Genomic DNA, 19120 nt, shown 5'->3' with positions numbered 1-19120 from the left:
GGACATGAAGTTGGGATTTTGGTTAAGTGTTTAACAGGTATTGACAGGCACGCGGCGCTCCTGCACGATGAAGGTTCTGACGTGAAGAACATAACATGCGAGTGTGAACAGTGTAGAGTGCAATTATTCTATGCGGATTGTGGTGTTGAGTCCAACATGGGGCATGTGACCAAAGTGGAAGATCTATAATATCGGCAGTGCCTGAGGTGAAATAAGAAATTTCTCTCTCTCTGAAGGGTATAACTGTTACCTTGAGGCTCAACTCGGGTTAAGTGGGTTGAGATTAGTCTGGTACTCATAGTAGTGTTCTGTATAAGTAAATTGGAGAGAGGGTGGAGGGAGAGAGAAAAAGTCATAAGGAAGGCATAGAAACGGGGAAATGTCCGAGGACCTCTGTGTTAATCAAGGAAAATAAAGTGTAGAGTATTCTTACCACTGCGTAGTTATATCCTTAGATATACTAATTTACTGACATGGTTCATCAGGTTTAGGTAAGAAGTCAGAGATTACTCCTGCTTCTGTGTATCGCCCAATAGGGTGGGAAAGATTTCAAAATTCGAGCTATAGGTGAAAAAGAGAAACACAGAAAGTATATGCCATCTGGATAGAGATCGAGTTCATGGCGTCACTCTAAATCACGTTAGGGTTGAGTTTACAGAAAAGTAAAAGCAAATTACAACTTTTATGTACCTTAATACGGGTGTGTATTAGGCTGTACCGGGAGGGGATCCACCTGTTAAGACGCTATGGAAACGGGTGCCTATTCACATTCGCAAAGCTCTCTGTGGGGAAACATAAATGAATGCGCACGCATTAGATGTGCGAGGACTTGAAATAAAGTTAAACGGAAAAGGGCAGAAGAGACAAAGTTACTGCCGGTATCGGTCGATACTCAGTAAGGGTTTGGCCTGGTCATGTAAGCTGATCAGACAATTAGACAAAAAAGAGGGGAGGGGGGATAGGGTCATCGTAGAATGGGCACAAAAACTCACCAGGAGTGCGGTATCCCTACTCTTTAGTTTCCCGGTCGCCGTGTTTCGATAGACGGACACGTGACCGGAAGGGAGGTGCCTATTTATTAGGAGTTTTTTGCTCTCGTATAGAAGATGCCGACTGCATGTCTCTATAACACGACCGCCATGTTTAAAAGGAGAGTCGATATGGCGAAGTGTTTGGCAGTCGAAAGCTCTATGGTTGGCGAGCGGTTGGTAGTACGTAGATGAGCCCTATTTGGTGAAAGAAGATGAAAGCGAGTATAACAGCGATATATGTGTCGTATCTCAGGCTAAAAAATGGTGAATCGAAAAAATTGTCATTAAAACCGAGTGGCATAGCAAACAATAAAGTCGTTTATTCTTATGTTGTTGTTGTTTACGAATTTGGGTCTGAATGCTCTATAAGTGAGTCATTATTGTTAATTCCGTGATGAGCTCTTGTGGTAGCAAGAGACCAATGCGACTCGGTGCCAATAGATATTGTGAAGCAGGTTAAGAAAAAGATGGCGATTTCGAGGGTGAAGGTGCCACATCAACCAACCCATTTGTGACTTTGCTCCTCATGCTGTCACCAACACTTCATTCTGTAATGCTGGTCACATTGTGTAGATAATATTATATAAAAGACAATCAAACGAGTAAAATGACACATCAATACATTTCAACGTCATCATTCGTATATGACAGTGCACATGATGTAAGCGTATTCTTTTATCAAAATGCATAGTTCACTGAGGAAAATTAATTAGCATTTGGTGATGTTAGTCTGTAAGTGGTTAATTCATGAATTTCAGAGTAAAAATCTCACTAAGTGAATCCCAAGGGGTAACATTTAGTCCCCCAAGAAATATTGTAACTCAGGATCATACTTAAGCCCATGTTCCACGCATTGTAGACGCATGATCAATGTTGCTTCCCTACGTCTGAGTGTCAGTTCTCGGTTACCCCCTCTAATGTTGAGGGGAATCATATCTATCCCAAAGACACACACTTTGATATCATCCTCCATAGGTTGACATTCTGCTATGTATAAGGCTACTGGGTATTTGGGATCTCTTTTTTGGATGGCTCTCATATGCTCTGCAATTCTGTCCTTGAGGGCCCTGATGGTGCTGCCTACATAAATCTTGCCACATCGGCATTCGATTATGTATACCACGAATTTCGTTAGGCATGTGAAGTTGTGTCTGATTTTGTATATTGTTCCGTCGGGACCCTGGAACGTTTTGGTGCCATGTTTACCCCAAATACACATGGAGCAGAATCCACATTTGTGGAATCCTAGGCCTCGTGTGGTCAGCCAGTCCCGAGCCATGGTATTTGGGGGAACTGTGGGGCTCAGTTTGTTTCTCAGAGTAAAGCCCTTTCTGTATGTAATGGAAGGCTTGTCTGATTGAAATTCTTTAAGAACAGGATCTCCTGTTAGGAGTTTCCAGTGTTTGTTAAAACTCTTTCTGGTGGTATGGTTCAGTGCATTGAATTCTGTTATTAGTCTAATTTTCTGACCGGAGGATTCAGGCTCCGTGCGTGTCTTTAAACAATCTGGTCTAGGGGTGATTCTGGTCCTTTGTTCTGCTTTCTTGAGGGATGCATGTGAGTATCCTCTCTTGCGGAATCTCTCTCTCATGTTGGAAATGCAGTTCTCAAATTCAGTGGATTCACTGCAATTACGTTTAGCTCTTAGAAATTCTCCATATGGGATAGAACGTAACTGGTGTTCAGGGTGGAAACTGGACGCATGGAGTATAGAATTACAAGAAGTGGGTTTCCTGAACAGTTTGGAGTGTAGTAGGTTGTCCTTAACATAGAATTCAAGGTCTAGAAATTCCATCTTATTTAAGCTATGTCGCATGGTAAAGCTGATTTCCCAGGTGTTTTTATTTAGGTGTTCGAAGAAGGAAAAAAGTAGTTCCTCAGAACCAGACCATAATAAGAAACCCCTTGGGATTCACTTAGTGAGATTTTTACTCTGAAATTCATGAATTAACCACCTACAGACTAACATCACTAAATGCTAATTAATTTTCCTCAGTGAACTATGCATTTTGATAAAAGAATACGCTTACATCATGTGCACTGTCATATACAAATGATGATGTTGAAATGTATTGATGTGTAATTTTACTCGTTTGATTGTCTTTTATATAATATTATCTACACAATGTGACCAGCATTACAGAATGAAGTGTTGGTGACAGCATGAGGAGCAAAGTCACAAATGGGTTGGTTGATGTGGCACCTTCACCCTCGAAATCGCCATCTTTTTCTTAACCTGCTTCACAATATCTATTGGCACCGAGTCGCATTGGTCTCTTGCTACCACAAGAGCTCATCACGGAATTAACAATAATGACTCACTTATAGAGCATTCAGACCCAAATTCGTAAACAACAACAACATAAGAATAAACGACTTTTTCGTTTGCTATGCCACTCGGTTTTAATGACAATTTTTTCGATTCACCATTTTTTAGCCTGAGATACGACACATATATTGCTGTTATACTCGCTTTCATCTTCTTTCACCAAATAGGGCTCATCTACGTACTACCAACCGCTCGCCAACCATAGAGCTTTCGACTGCCAAACACTTCGCCATATCGACTCTCCTTTTAAACATGGCGGTCGTGTTATAGAGACATACAGTCGGCATCTTCTATACGAGAGCAAAAAACTCCTAATAAATAGGCACCTCCCTTCCGGTCACGTGTCCGTCTATCGAAACACGGCGACCGGGAAACTACAGAGAAGGGATACCGCACTCCTGGTGAGTTTTCGTGCCCATTCTACGATGACCCTATCCCCCCCCCCTCATTTTTGTCTAATTGTCTGATCAGCTTACATGACCAGGCCAAACCCTTACTGAGTATCGACCGATACCGGCAGTAACTTTGTCTCTTCTGCCCTTTTCCGTTTAACTTTATTTCAAGTCCTCGCACATCTAATGCGTGCGCATTCATTTATGTTTCCCCACAGAGAGCTTCGCGAATGTGAATACGCACCCGTTTCCATAGCGTCTTAACAGGTGGATCCCCTCCCGGTACAGCCTAATACACACCCGTATTAAGGTACATAAAAGTTGTAATTTGCTTTTACTTTTCTGTAAACTCAACCCTAACGTGATTTAGAGTGACGCCATGAACTCGATCTCTATCCAGATGGCATATACTTTCTGTGTTTCTCTTTTTCATCTATAGCTCGAATTTTGAAATCTTTCCCACCCTATTGGGCGATACACAGAAGCAGGAGTAATCTCTGACTTCTTACCTAAACCTGATGAACCATGTCAGTAAATTAGTATATCTAAGGATATAACTACGCAGTGATAAGAATACTCTCCACTTTATTTTCCTTGATTAACACAGATGTCCTCTGACATTTCCCCGTTTCTATGCCTTCCTTATGACTTTTTCTCTCTCCCTCCACCCTCTCTCCAATTTACTTATACAGAACGCTACTACGAGTACCAGACTAATCTCAACCCACTTAACCCGAGTTGAGCCTCAAGGTAACAGTTATACCCTTCAGAGAGAGAGAAATTTCTTATTTCACCTCAGGCACTGCCGATATTATAGATCTTCCACTTCGGTCACATGCCCCATGTTGGACTCAACACCACAATCCGCATAGAATAATTGCACTCTACACTGTTCACACTCGCATGTTATGTTCTTCACGTCAGAACCTTCATCGTGCAGGAGCGCCGTGTGCCTGTCAATACCTGTTAAACACTTAACCAAAATCACGAGTTCATGTCCCTTCCAGCGCACTACCACTCGAGGACACCCACACACATCCTTGTAGTGGTACACACCTAATAAATGTAGCGTCATCACAATCCACATTCACAACGTATAATAGACGACGCACGTCACAACTGCATGTGTGATGCACCCTTGTCACCAATGCAGCATGTTAAAGTGATAAGACGCGTAACTAAATATGCATACGTTATTTTGTATTACCAGCCCTGAAAAGTCGTGTTGACTCACCGAAGCACGAAGAAACACGTGTCGGCTTACTGTGACTGTTCTTCAAGTCTGGACACATTAAATCATCGTCTTACCAATACCATAACAAGATAAATACCCAAGAATCTGCTTCTGTCTGTTTATTTGCTTTTGTCAACTGTACCAAGTTTAATATACCCTATTATAGTTGCGAGAGCTCAGCTGTGTATATGTTGTTAAGTCATTGACTTTATTAGACGGTTAAGGGCTTTTTTCCGTCTGCTCTTTACGCACTCCGGGTAAGTAGTGCGCTATATAAATGCCTATACATTGACATTTACATTTACTACTCATCTACCTATTCACACCACACACTGTAACGTATAATTTGAGGCAGAGCGCCCCTAGTATCTGAAATCTCAAAAAACCCCTGTACAGCTGGCTTTTTTAGTCTTGTCGGATTGGGCGCCTCCACGTTACCTCTCAACTTCTTTTCCATATACCTTTCCTATTTGTCCTGCATATCATGGACAGAGATAAAGCAGCGGCAGATCTCTTTGAGAATCTGGCCAAACGCATGCCCACACACCAGGCATCGGCCACGACAGGTCCTGCACTTATAGAGGGTCTCAAGGATAAGTTCATCAAACTTGAGAAACTTAAAAAGCAAGAGAACTCCCGTTGGTGGGATGGAGCCACTCTGAAACATTACTTAAGGCTCAAACTAGTTCCTAGGGGACTACGGTCCAACATTTTCCCGACATATGACGATCTAGACCCAGATCTCCTGACCAAATGGGAAGATTCGCTCAACCAGAATTCCATCACACCTATGGACATTCTTATTGAGAGTGTTGACCGTAAGACCACTAAACTACAAGCAGAAATCTCCATTGTAGAACAGGAGATCAAAGATTTAAATAAACCAGAAGCCACCGTCAAGAACTACACTCTATTAGATGAGATTCTTCTTAAACATCAAGCCGAAATTAAGAACAGAAAAGCACGTCAGATCAAGAGAGATGAGGCAGATTACAGAAATGGTAGAATTTACACTTTTGATCGGAAATACGATTCTCTGATCCCTAGGCCCAAACCAGGCTCACAGACAGGTAGATCGACAACCACCAGTTCTGTTAATTCCAGTACCACTTCACTGAGCTCTACCGGACTCAGTGAAATCGAAAATGAGATCTTAGCCAATACAGATGCTACAAGTTCAACCTTTTTTTTAGAAATGGAACGTGTCAGGAAGGGCAACAGGATACAGCCACCAAGGGTCGCAGCAGACCCAAACACCACAGGGGCAAACGTAGGAACAAGCGAGGATTATCGCAGGAAACTGAGATCAGGAACACAGAGGAACTAACCACACTAGTTGACACAGTACAAGTCATTAACCTTTCTTCACATCCTCTAACACCGGACATGATCTCCTTACTTAGTAGAGGCCTGAACTTTAATCCCTATGCTACTGGCGACATGTGCCAAACTAAGATTGACATTTTTCGATTCATACGCAATCTTAAACTAAAGAAACATTTCGCTGGACAACATGACACCCAGAGACAATCCAGACACATTCCCAGTGTTTTTGATGATGTATCTTTGACCATTAAAGATGTTCAGACAACACATTTGCTTCTTTCATTAACAGACAGGGAAGATAGTCCCCTTGAAATGGAAAGATTACTTGAGGAGCTTGATGTTGAAACTGACTATAGAATGGCGAGTGGTTTGAAAAGTAAATCTAAATGGACCCCCACGTTATCAGGGGGCAATGTAATTGATAATTTCCATAGACATGTTCTAGAAGATCTGAACAGAACTAATACTAAGAACTTGAATACTAAATTCAAGTACAAGGACAATTTGACTAAAGGGGAACGGCTAGCACTTTCCACTTTAAGCAATAATCCTGATATCATCATCAGGGAGGCAGACAAAGGGGGCAATGTGGTGGTTATGGATCTGGCCGACTATAACAATGAGATCCAGAGCCAACTTAATGATGACTCATGTTATGAGCTACTCACCCATAACCCCATGGGTCCTTTAACACTTCTACTAAATGGACTTCTACTAAAATGGAAACAATCTGGTCTTCTGGATGACAATGAGTACCTTTACCTTAAAGTCTTCAGACCCACTTATCCTTGGCTGTACACACTGCCTAAGGTCCACAAGAATTTACCTTTTCCTCCGGGAAGACCGATAGTATCGGGAATCGGGGATCCCACTGAAAGAATTGCCGAATATGTTGATCTTTTTTTGGGACCTCTAGTCAAGAACCTACCATCAAATATACAAGATTCTAAACATATATTGAGCATCATGTCAGACATGGAATGGCAACAAGGCACGACATTGGTCACCATGGATGTTGTGTATTTGTACACCAGCATCAATCCTGAACTGGGCTTATCAGCCATGACGAAACTACTATCTAACAGACCGGCCTCACTCTGGGCACATACTAACATGTTGTTACATATGATGGCTATTATCCTAGAAAACAATTTCTTCATCTTTGATCGCAAGTGGTATAGACAGAAAAAGGGAGTAGCCATGGGCTCAAAATTCTCACCCTCCTTCGCTAATCTCTTCATGGGGCCTTTGGAGGCTGACTTAATTTGGGGTACCAAAGGAATGGAATACGTCGACTCCATACTCTTTTGGGGCCGATATATCGACGATTGTTTCTTATTATGGTCTGGTTCTGAGGAACTACTTTTTTCCTTCTTCGAACACCTAAATAAAAACACCTGGGAAATCAGCTTTACCATGCGACATAGCTTAAATAAGATGGAATTTCTAGACCTTGAATTCTATGTTAAGGACAACCTACTACACTCCAAACTGTTCAGGAAACCCACTTCTTGTAATTCTATACTCCATGCGTCCAGTTTCCACCCTGAACACCAGTTACGTTCTATCCCATATGGAGAATTTCTAAGAGCTAAACGTAATTGCAGTGAATCCACTGAATTTGAGAACTGCATTTCCAACATGAGAGAGAGATTCCGCAAGAGAGGATACTCACATGCATCCCTCAAGAAAGCAGAACAAAGGACCAGAATCACCCCTAGACCAGATTGTTTAAAGACACGCACGGAGCCTGAATCCTCCGGTCAGAAAATTAGACTAATAACAGAATTCAATGCACTGAACCATACTACCAGAAAGAGTTTTAACAAACACTGGAAACTCCTAACAGGAGATCCTGTTCTTAAAGAATTTCTATCAGACAAACCTTCCATTACATACAGAAAGGGCTTTACTCTGAGAAACAAACTGAGCCCCACAGTTCCCCCAAATACCATGGCTCGGGACTGGCTGACCACACGAGGCCTAGGATTCCACAAATGTGGATTCTGCTCCATGTGTATTTGGGGTAAACATGGCACCAAAACGTTCCAGGGTCCCGACGGAACAATATACAAAATCAGACACAACATCACATGCCTAACGAAATTCGTGGTATACCTAATCGAATGCCGATGTGGCAAGATTTATGTAGGCAGCACCATCAGGGCCCTCAAGGACAGAATTGCAGAGTGTTGGAAATGGGATCCTGGCTGGCCAAGACTCGCGTCAAGGTCAGTCAGGGATCACCATTCCCAAGGTCAGGGCAAGGGAGTTACACGCCAAGGTAACCCCTACTCGCCCTCTAGGTAACGTGGCGCGAGCAGCAAGGCTAAACTTGGAGGCAATGTAAGTTAAGTATTTGCGCACGCACCCCAGCAACAACAACCAAAGGCCCACCACAAAGGAAAACTCCACACAAGGTTATATAAAAATAGCCTTTGTATTATAATAAATATACATCAGATAAAACACACATCTTGTTACACTGTGCCAACAGGCACGGGCGGAATTTACAAGGGATATTTGTACAGGACAGGGCCACTTGGACCACTGTCAAGGGTATCAGCACTTTTAGAAGCAATACTTTCAGAAATAGCACTTTGTAAAGTAAAATCAGTGTAGCACACAATATAAACATAGAGCACACAACCAGTAATCACTGGTAACAGGACCTCACTAGCACCACCTGTACTAGGGAGAAAACAATCACCTACACATCACAATACCTGTAGGGGTGTTAAAACAAAACACATGATGCATTAACATTCAGAGGTGTAGCAATAACATTGCGCAAAACTTAAATCAGTCACCACCTGTGACAATCCCTGTGTCCCAATGTCAGGGCCTAAACGTAGCAGTTGCCCACAAAGTGCTGGGCAACTGGTGCAGGGAAAGTTAGGGCAACGTTGGAGCCTCTCTGGGCTCAAGAACCACCACTGTGGCACTGCGGAGCCTCTCTGGGCTCCTGGACAAGGAATGGTGCCCTGAGCCTCTCTCAGGCTCTTCACAAGAATGGGCAATGAGCCTCTCTGGGTTCACAACGCAAAAGGCTGGAGCCTCTCTGGGCTCCAAAAGGAGGGAATGGCACCCTCAGAGCCTCTCTGGGCTCAAAGAACAAATGGCCTCCAGGAGCCTCTCTGGGCTCCTCAACAAGGAGGTGGGCGTCGGGGCCCCTCACGGGGGACCATCGAACACTTCGGGGCGCTTCGGTGGAGTCCCCCCTCTGGGGACTCAGGACGACAAATGGCAGCAAGAGCCTCTCTGGCTCGGGTTGGAGTCCCCCTCTTGGGGACTCGAATTGCCCAGAAATGCCCCCTAAGAGCCTCTCTGGCTCTAAACACAAGGGCGCGAGGTCGCGCTGCTGAGGGGGCGGGGGGGGCGGACACCGACAACGTGTCCCGGCGCCCCTCCCTTCGCTTCTGGCAACACTCACCGGCTCTGGCCTCCAGCGGAGGCGGGTCTCTCCCTCTGGTCCCGGGGCTCTCCTCTCCACTCGGGGAGCCTCGGGGATCCGGCCGGCAGCTTCTCTCTTCCCGGCTCGGCTACGGAGGCGGGACTTCCGGTCGGCCTCTCCTGGGCCGCGCTGGGATTGGCTGGCCGCCTCACCACATCCGGGTCACCGCGGGCGGCGCGGCGGCTCGCTTTTAGGCAGGCAGGCGGGCTCCCACGTGATCCGAGGAGTTGGCTCCCTCGTGGATCAACAAAAACGGGCAAAACAACGCGGCAATGAGCGGGGTGGCACCCGCGCCGCCAAATCGCCACACAAGGAAATCAGATGCCGGGTGGGCACCGGCTGTGCTCTCAAAGCGCTAGCAGCGCTAGAAACGAAGGGCAGGCGCTCCCAAGCGCCTCCAGGACAAAATACAGCGCTCACAGCGCTAGGGGCAAAATCAAGCGCTTTCAAGCGCTAGGCAGGCGATTCCAGCGCTCCCCAGCGCTGAAGGGCAGAGAGCAGCGCTCTCAGGCTGCAGGCAAGGAGTCCTCAGTGCTCCCCAGCACTGGAGGACAGGACAAGGCTCCAGCAGGGGCTGGAGGCAGGCAGGGGGGCAAGGCTGGGCCAGAGCCAGCACACTGGGTCTCCAGGCAGGGAGACACCCCAAGTGGCGGTCCTCCTGGCCCCAGCAGCAGCAACAGCCCCCTCTGGCAGGATCCAAAAGCAGAACATTTTCTAAGGGGACACAGACCCTTCTTTATACTGTAAAATCCTTTGTTTCAAGGTGCAGGGTGGGGGGAAAACCAGTTTCAGCTGGCTGTGGAGCACTCTTGATGGCCCAACCACCCATTTCTTTCACTGGGGAGGCTAGGGTCGTTAGACACACCACAGGGGGGCGGAGCCAGCATTGTGTGGGGAAAACCCAGCCCATCCAGGACACAGGTACACTCCTCCCACACATCCCTCATGCTAATCTCCCACTCATCACCGGGCAAACCAATCTAGACTTCCTGGAGCCTGGCATGCCAGCCAGCTCCAGCCAATCACGCTCCAGCACCCTCACAGCACATGCACACATATCTCAATGTCCAGAAGTAGCACTTCCCTTCTAGACACATACATGCCGCAGACACCATCTCGCAGCATTCACTCTCACGAGTTTACACATACTAAACTCGAGCCTGCACTCCCCACGCATCAGGAACTACCAGGGACACACACATTCCCCATGCATTCCTATGGGAGGGCAGGCCAGCCATACTACACGCACGTACTTTCACTCTGGGACTCAGGGGAAAGTGCGCAGAGACCCAAAAATCACTGACACAGGGTCACACATAAGGCAAAAAGTTCAGGGGTGAGCCAGCCCTGCGGGCCAAGTCCAACATAACCCCCTTCCAGCCAAAACGCAGAGGAGAACAATCACCACCGTGATGGACTTCCCTGCTTGGGGCGATAGAACACGGACGCAGGCCCGCCACTGCCGGGACACCCTCTTGTTCTATGCCACTGTGAACCCCTAGGGTTCCTTCTAAATCTACTGTAAGGACCAGCTGGGCTACCCCACTGGTACTCCTCAGCTGTCCGCGGCCAGGACCAGGCCCTAGGCCAGCCAGGTGCCACTGGTTCCTGCCTACTCACGAAGTGGGGGGTAGTAACCCCAGGCCCATAGTAGCCATTCTCCACTCCTCCTATCTGCAAGACAGGACTAGACTGCCACTGGTTCTCCAGCCTAGGGTCTACAACCCCAGGCGGACCAGGAGTCTCAGGGAAGGCTCTCCTCCCCTTACCTCTTCTTTTAGGGTTCCTCCTCCCGTGCGAGGGGGACACCTAGAACGCCATTCCAACCTAGGGTTTAACCCCTCAGGTTGCACCGGGGTCAGAGGTGGGCTCTCCCACTCTCTGCACCCCCTTCCAGAGGTCTGCCCTCTCCCAACTGGAGAAGTTCCTCTGGAAGAAGAACCGGTCAGGACACTGGTTACAGTCGTCCTCCCCTTCAGGTCAGGCTGATCCTGAACCTGGCCATCCAACCTCCGGTCTAAAACCTTTGGTGGAACAATTGCCGGGCACTCCAGGACTTCTGGGGATTCACACGCAATCCCCCTGAGGCTAACAAATGTCACATCTGTTGCGTGACTGTCTGTCTGGCGCAGATCTCCCATCCCCTGTCCACCTGACAGTGCGCGGAGATCCCCCAGACCAGAAGTGGCACCACCCGGGTCCCTCCAAGAAGATCTACCCCAACTGGCTAGTCTCTGGTCCACTGGTGCATCCACTGGGAAACTCATCCCCCAATCACTCCTCACGCTGGACTCCTGTACCCTCCCTACCGGAGCGGTACTGCCAGCCTCTAGAACCACAGGAGCTCTGTTTACAGATGCTCCAGGTCCTCTACTCACTAGGAGATCCTCCTCAAATGGGCTAACAGGACAGCCTAGGTCCCCAACCTGGTGTTCCCTCAAGAAACCACCCAGGTTCTGAGACAGGGCTTCGGGCCTCTGGGGGCTCTCAGCCACCCACTGACTCCTGCTCCACTGAGCCAGGTAGTCAGCCCCTACACCCTTCTCACTATACTGGGACCTAGCTGGGCTACACTGAGCCTCTTCCACCACGCTGGGCTGGAAGATCCCTGACCCACTACTTTCGGAGTCACTCCCTAATGACTCAAAGGAACCTCTGGCCTTCTCCCAGCGGTCGGCTTCATCTGCAAGCTCACATGCCTCAGACAATCCACACCCCAACAGGTGTTGGCGCAACCCTGGTGAACAACAACTGAGCAACTGCTCTCTGAGAAACATATCGAACAATATGTCCCAATCACATTTCGTGGGCTCCCGTACCCAATCACACAGGGCTCCACAACAGTCATCCTCAAAGTCTACCCAAGACTGGTGAGACGGTTTCCTAAGGTTCCTAAACCTTAACCTATTCTCCTCCTCTGGGGAAACAGGAACCATACTCTGGGAACTGGGAATTTCTACACTGGAATCTAAGGAGCTGCCACCACTGGACTCGACCCTCCCTGGGGGATCCAGAAAATCAAGACTGCGGTCAGGGGATAACCTACACTCTAGGGCTATCTTCTCCCTGGCCAAGGCCCTCTCAGCCTCTGCAGTCCGCTCATTCACACCCAGCTGCGCCATCTCTCTGGCATACTCTAACCTGAGCTTCTCAATGGCCAGCTGGTGCTCCCTCTCTTCTCTCCTATCCACCCACTCCTCTGGGGACAGGGAAAGGGATGGGGTGCTACATCTGACACTGGACCCAGGCGGGACTTCCGGTCGGCCTTTCCTGGGCCGCGCTGGTATTGGCTGGCCGCCTCACCACTTCCGGGTCGCCGCGGGCAGCGCGGCGGCTCGCTTTTAGGCAGGCAGGCGGGCTCCCATGTGATCCGAGGAGTTGGCTCCCTCGTGGATCAACAAAAACGGGCAAAACAACGCGGCAATGAGCGGGGTGGCACCCGCGCCGCCAAATCGCCACACAAGGAAATCAGATGCCGGGTGGGCACCGGCTGTGCTCTCAAAGCGCTAGCAGCGCTAGAAACGAAGGGCAGGCGCTCCCAAGCGCCTCCAGGACAAAATACAGCGCTCACAGCGCTAGGGGCAAAATCAAGCTCTTTCAAGCGCTAGGCAGGCGATTCCAGCGCTCCCCAGCGCTGAAGGGCAGAGAGCAGCGCTCTCAGGCTGCAGGCAAGGAGTCCTCAGTGCTCCCCAGCACTGGAGGACAGGACAAGGCTCCAGCAGGGGCTGGAGGCAGGCAGGGGGGTAAGGCTGGGCCAGAGCCAGCACACTGGGTCTCCAGGCAGGGAGACACCCCAAGTGGCGGTCCTCCTGGCCCCAGCAGCAGCAACAGCCCCCTCTGGCAGGATCCAAAAGCAGAACATTTTCTAAGGGGACACAGCCCCTTCTTTATACTGTAAAATCCTTTGTTTCAAGGTGCAGGGTGGGGGGAAAACCAGTTTCAGCTGGCTTTGGAGCACTCTTGATGGCCCAACCACCCATTTCTTTCACTGGGGAGGCTAGGGTCGTTAGACACACCACAGGGGGGCAGAGCCAGCATTGTGTGGGGAAAACCCAGCCCATCCAGGACACAGGTACACTCCTCCCACACATCACTCATGCTAATCTCCCACTCACCACCGGGCAAACCCATCTAGACTTTCTGGAGCCTGGCATGCCAGCCAGCTCCAGCCAATCACGCTCCAGCACCCTCACAGCACATGCACACATATCTCAATGTCCAGAAGTAGCACTTCCCTTCTAGACACATACATGCCGCAGACACCATCTCGCAGCATTCACTCTCACGAGTTTACACATACTAAACTCGAGCCTGCACTCCCCACGCATCAGGAACTACCAGGGACACACACATTCCCCATGCATTCCTATGGGAGGGCAGGCCAGCCATACTACACGCACGTACTTTCACTCTGGGACTCAGGGGAAAGTGCGCAGAGACCCAAAAATCACTGACACAGGGTCACACATAAGGCAAAAAGTTCAGGGGTGAGCCAGCCCTGCGGGCCAAGTCCAACACAGAGCATATGAGAGCCATCCAAAAAAGAGATCCCAAATACCCAGTAGCCTTACACATAGCAGAATGTCAACCTATGGAGGATGATATCAAAGTGCGTGTCTTTGGGATAGATATGATTCCCCTCAACATTAGAGGGGGTAACCGCGATCTGACACTCAGACGTAGGGAAGCAACATGGATCATGCGTCTATAATGCGTGGAACATGGGCTTAACTATGATCCTGAGTTACAATATTTCTTGGGGGACTAAATGTTACCCCTTGGGATTCACTTAGTGAGATTTTTACTCTGAAATTCATGAATTAACCACTTACAGACTAACATCGCCAAATGCTAATTAATTTTCCTCAGTGAACTATGCATTTTGATAAAAGAATACGCTTACATCATGTGCACTGTCATATACAAATGATGATGTTGAAATGTATTGATGTGTAATTTTACTCGTTTGATTGTCTTTTATATAATATTATCTACACAATGTGACCAGCATTACAGAATGAAGTGTTGGTGACAGCATGAGGAGCAAAGTCACAAATGGGTTGGTTGATGTGGCACCTTCACCCTCGAAATCGCCATCTTTTTCTTAACCTGCTTCACAATATCTATTGGCACCGAGTCGCATTGGTCTCTTGCTACCACAAGAGCTCATCATGGAATTAACAATAATGACTCACTTATAGAGCATTCAGACCCAAATTCGTAAACAACAACAACATAAGAATAAACGACTTTATCGTTTGCTATGCCACTCGGGTTTTAATGACAATTTTTTCGATTCACCATTTTTTAGCCTGAGATACGACACATATATCGCTGTTAAACTCGCTTTCATCTTCTTTCACCAAATAGGGCTCATCTACGTACTACCAACCGCTCGCCAACCATAGAGCTTTCGACTGCCAAACACTTTGCCATATCGACTCTCCTTTTAAACATGGCGGTCGTGTTATAGAGGCATACAGTCGGCATCTTCTATACGAGAGCAAAAAACTCCTAATAAATAGGCACCTCCCTTCCGGTCACGTGTCCGTCTATCGAAACACGGCGACCGGGAAACTACAGAAGAGGGATACCGCACTCCTGGTGAGTTTTCGTGCCCATTCTACGATGACCCTATCCACCCCCCCCTCTTTTTTGTCTAATTGTCTGATCAGCTTACATGACCAGGCCAAACCCTTACTGAGTATCGACCGATACCGGCAGTAACTTTGTCTCTTCTGCCCTTTTCCGTTTAACTTTATTTCAAGTCCTCGCACATCTAATGCGTGCGCATTCATTTATGTTTCCCCACAGAGAGCTTCGCGAATGTGAATACGCACCCGTTTCCATAGCGTCTTAACAGGTGGATCCCCTCCCGGTACAGCCTAATACACACCCGTATTAAGGTACATAAAAGTTGTAATTTGCTTTTACTTTTCTGTAAACTCAACCCTAACGTGATTTAGAGTGACGCCATGAACTCGATCTCTATCCAGATGGCATATACTTTCTGTGTTTCTCTTTTTCACCTATAGCTCGAATTTTGAAATCTTTCCCACCCTATTGGGCGATACACAGAAGCAGGAGTAATCTCTGACTTCTTACCTAAACCTGATGAACCATGTCAGTAAATTAGTATATCTAAGGATATAACTACGCAGTGGTAAGAATACTCTCCACTTTATTTTCCTTGATTAACACAGATGTCCTCGGACATTTCCCCGTTTCTATGCCTTCCTTATGACTTTTTCTCTCTCCCTCCACCCTCTCTCCAATTTACTTATACAGAACGCTACTACGAGTACCAGACTAATCTCAACCCACTTAACCCGAGTTGAGCCTCAAGGTAACAGTTATACCCTTCAGAGAGAGAGAAATTTCTTATTTCACCTCAGGCACTGCCGATATTATAGATCTTCCACTTCGGTCACATGCCCCATGTTGGACTCAACACCACAATCCGCATAGAATAATTGCACTCTACACTGTTCACACTTGCATGTTATGTTCTTCACGTCAGAACCTTCATCGTGCAGGAGCGCCGTGTGCCTGTCAATACCTGTTAAACACTTAACCAAAATCACGACTTCATGTCCCTCCCAGCGCACTACCACTCGAGGACACCCACACACATCCTTGTAGTGGTACACACCTAATAAATGTAGCGTCATCACAATCCACATTCACAACGTATAATAGACGACGCACGTCACAACTGCATGTGTGATGCACCCTTGTCACCAATGCAGCATGTTAAAGTGATAAGACGCGTAACTAAATATGCATGCGTTATTTTGTATTACCAGCCCTGAAGAGTCGTGTTGACTCACCGAAGCACGACGAAACACGTGTCGGCTTACTGTGACTGTTCTTCAAGTCTGGACACATTAAATCATCGTCTTACCATAACAAGATAAATACCCAAGAATCTGCTTCTGTCTGTTTATTTGCTTTTGTCAACTGTACCAAGTTTAATATACCCTATTGTAGTTGCGAGAGCTCAGCTGTGTATATGTTGTTAAGTCATTGACTTTATTAGACGGTTAAGGGCTTTTTTCCGTCTGCTCTTTACGCACTACTCATCTACCTATTCACACCACACACTGTAACGTATAATTTGAGGCAGAGCGCCCCTAGTATCTGAAATCTCAAAAAACCCCTGTACAGCTGGCTTTTTTACTGCTCGTTTGGTTTGCACATGCCAACGATTAAATCATGCACGTGGCACTTTATTGAAACCGCTGTTTTTAAAATACGGCACACGTACTTGCACAGATGCAATGAAACTTCTTTTCAATTTGGAGACTCCAACTGAATTGGCCAGACTAGGGAAATCTGCATATCTGTTGAAAGAACGTATAAGCAAATACTCAGCCAAGGACTAGAGTCGTAATACAGCTTTAAACTAGTGTTTACATTTTTAATTCTAATTGTCTCTTACGGTCTTGTGTCGTGATTAGTTCACTTGTTAAATGAAATATTTACGTTTTATCCATTATTATTAAACTTGACAAAATTAAATGATTACGTTTTATCCATGATTATTAGATCTGTTAAATGAAATGATTGTTTTATCCATGATTGAAGAAGGTGCGCGGGCGGAGACATCATGCACAGTTTCTTTTGTAACAATTGTAAGTGATTGAAACAATAAAGCAATCATTCACCTTGGTGCTAGCACTAAGGAAGCTCTCTTCCATGTGGGAGGGAAATGAGACACCATCAGGGCCTAAAGGACACTTGCGCGTAGGGTGGCCCGGACTTCCTTGCATAACGGGGGACCACCTCAGCTTATCAGGTCGAGTGTAGGGGAATTGGCTGAGGCCCCATCGTCGTCCCATGCAGTCCTCCCAAACCCCCACCCCTCCCCCAATGGTTCCTTACGCCATGCGCACCATACTGAGGGGCAGATTTACAAGCCCCTTGCGCCACTTTTGCGTCACTTTTCCCATGTTAAAAGTGACGCAAGAGTGGCGCAAGGGGCTTGTAAATCTGCCCCTGAGGTTTGTCTGACGTGGGGTCTTTGCCTGAAGTCGGCCTCAGGAGCCCGGAGGAGGGCCTGCCCTCGGAGGGAGGCGCATCCGTGCAGCTTTCTCAAGGACTGCGCTGTATGGAAGGGCATTGGGGCTGCGTTTCTTCAAGTCAGGTCAGGAGCCACATTTACCTTCTTTGCTTTGGGGTCCATGTTGGGCCCCAAAGCAAACCATCTAAGGTAGACCGTCCATCGCACCTTTGGTATACACCCCTGGGAGACCCCTGTCAAGTGTGGGTGCGCAATCTTAACAGGGCTGATCACAAAGGTACCATTGATGTAGCAACGGAGCCACCCGGCCTGTTCACGTACGCACACACGCACGCATACACCTCAGGGGCGGGGTAGCCCCTGAGTATAAATAAACGGCCGGAAGACCGCTCGTGGTCCTCGGCCCTAGTCAGTAGAGAGTGTCCGTGTGTTTATTGGTACAGTTGATAAGGCCCCACGACGTGGCATAGGTTAACCCGGCCCCTGGTATCACAGACACCACACTGGCGACGAGGCGGGTTTCCACCCCACGCCTCGCCACGCAGCGGTGTTCCGCTGTTTGGCCCCCGCCTGGAGGGCTTGCGCCTGTTGCGTTCGAACCTTCGGCGTCGGCACCATTGTGTGCACCTGTTCCAGTATACTTCGTCTGCACGGTGCCAGGTCGTGGCACCACAGGTGAGCCCGCGCCTCTGCCTATTCGAGGTTCGTGGCCCAGCGCACATCCCGGCCCTGCCTGCGGCTGTACGTCCTGCCCGCCTGCGGACACCCCCGGGCGGCGCGCTACCTTCCTGCACCAGCGTGTGGCCCCGCCGTCTGTCCGGTGCATCGGGGGGACTGCTTCGGCCCTCGCACCCTGTGCGCGCCTGGAGCGCTAACAGTGCCGGCTCACGCACGTGCAGACGGCGAGAGCTCACTAGGCCCTGCGTTTGCTCACGCATCGGGCGGACGCACGAGCTCGCTAGGCCCTGTGTTTGCTCACCCATTGGGCGGACGGCGGCTGCAGATCGGAGGGAGTGTTCGGTCCTCAGGAGAGAGTCCAGCCCTGCATACCCTGACCCTGGCTGCTGTCCCGTGCTCACAGTATCTCACCTAAGGGGCAAAAGGCACCACGCTCTTCGCACCTGCACTTGGAGGGTCCTGCTCTTCTTGAGGCTTACCCGCAGACGCCCCCACCGCGCCCTGATACGCGCTCTGCCACGTGACCGTGCCACCTCCCGCTTTCTCCACTGCCAAGGCCGATCTCACGTCGTCCACAGCGACCACGTGTCTGCGCACCACTCGCCATGAACGTGCAACAGGGAGACGGCGGAGCTGCGGCTGCGGCGCCCGCG

Source organism: Lissotriton vulgaris, chromosome 2_1 (assembly GCF_964263255.1).
Source record: "Lissotriton vulgaris chromosome 2_1, aLisVul1.2, whole genome shotgun sequence".
In the NCBI taxonomy this organism is placed as follows: Eukaryota; Metazoa; Chordata; class Amphibia; order Caudata; family Salamandridae; genus Lissotriton; species Lissotriton vulgaris.
The sequence above is the reverse complement of the archived record's forward strand: the minus strand, read 5'-3'. Positions refer to the sequence as shown.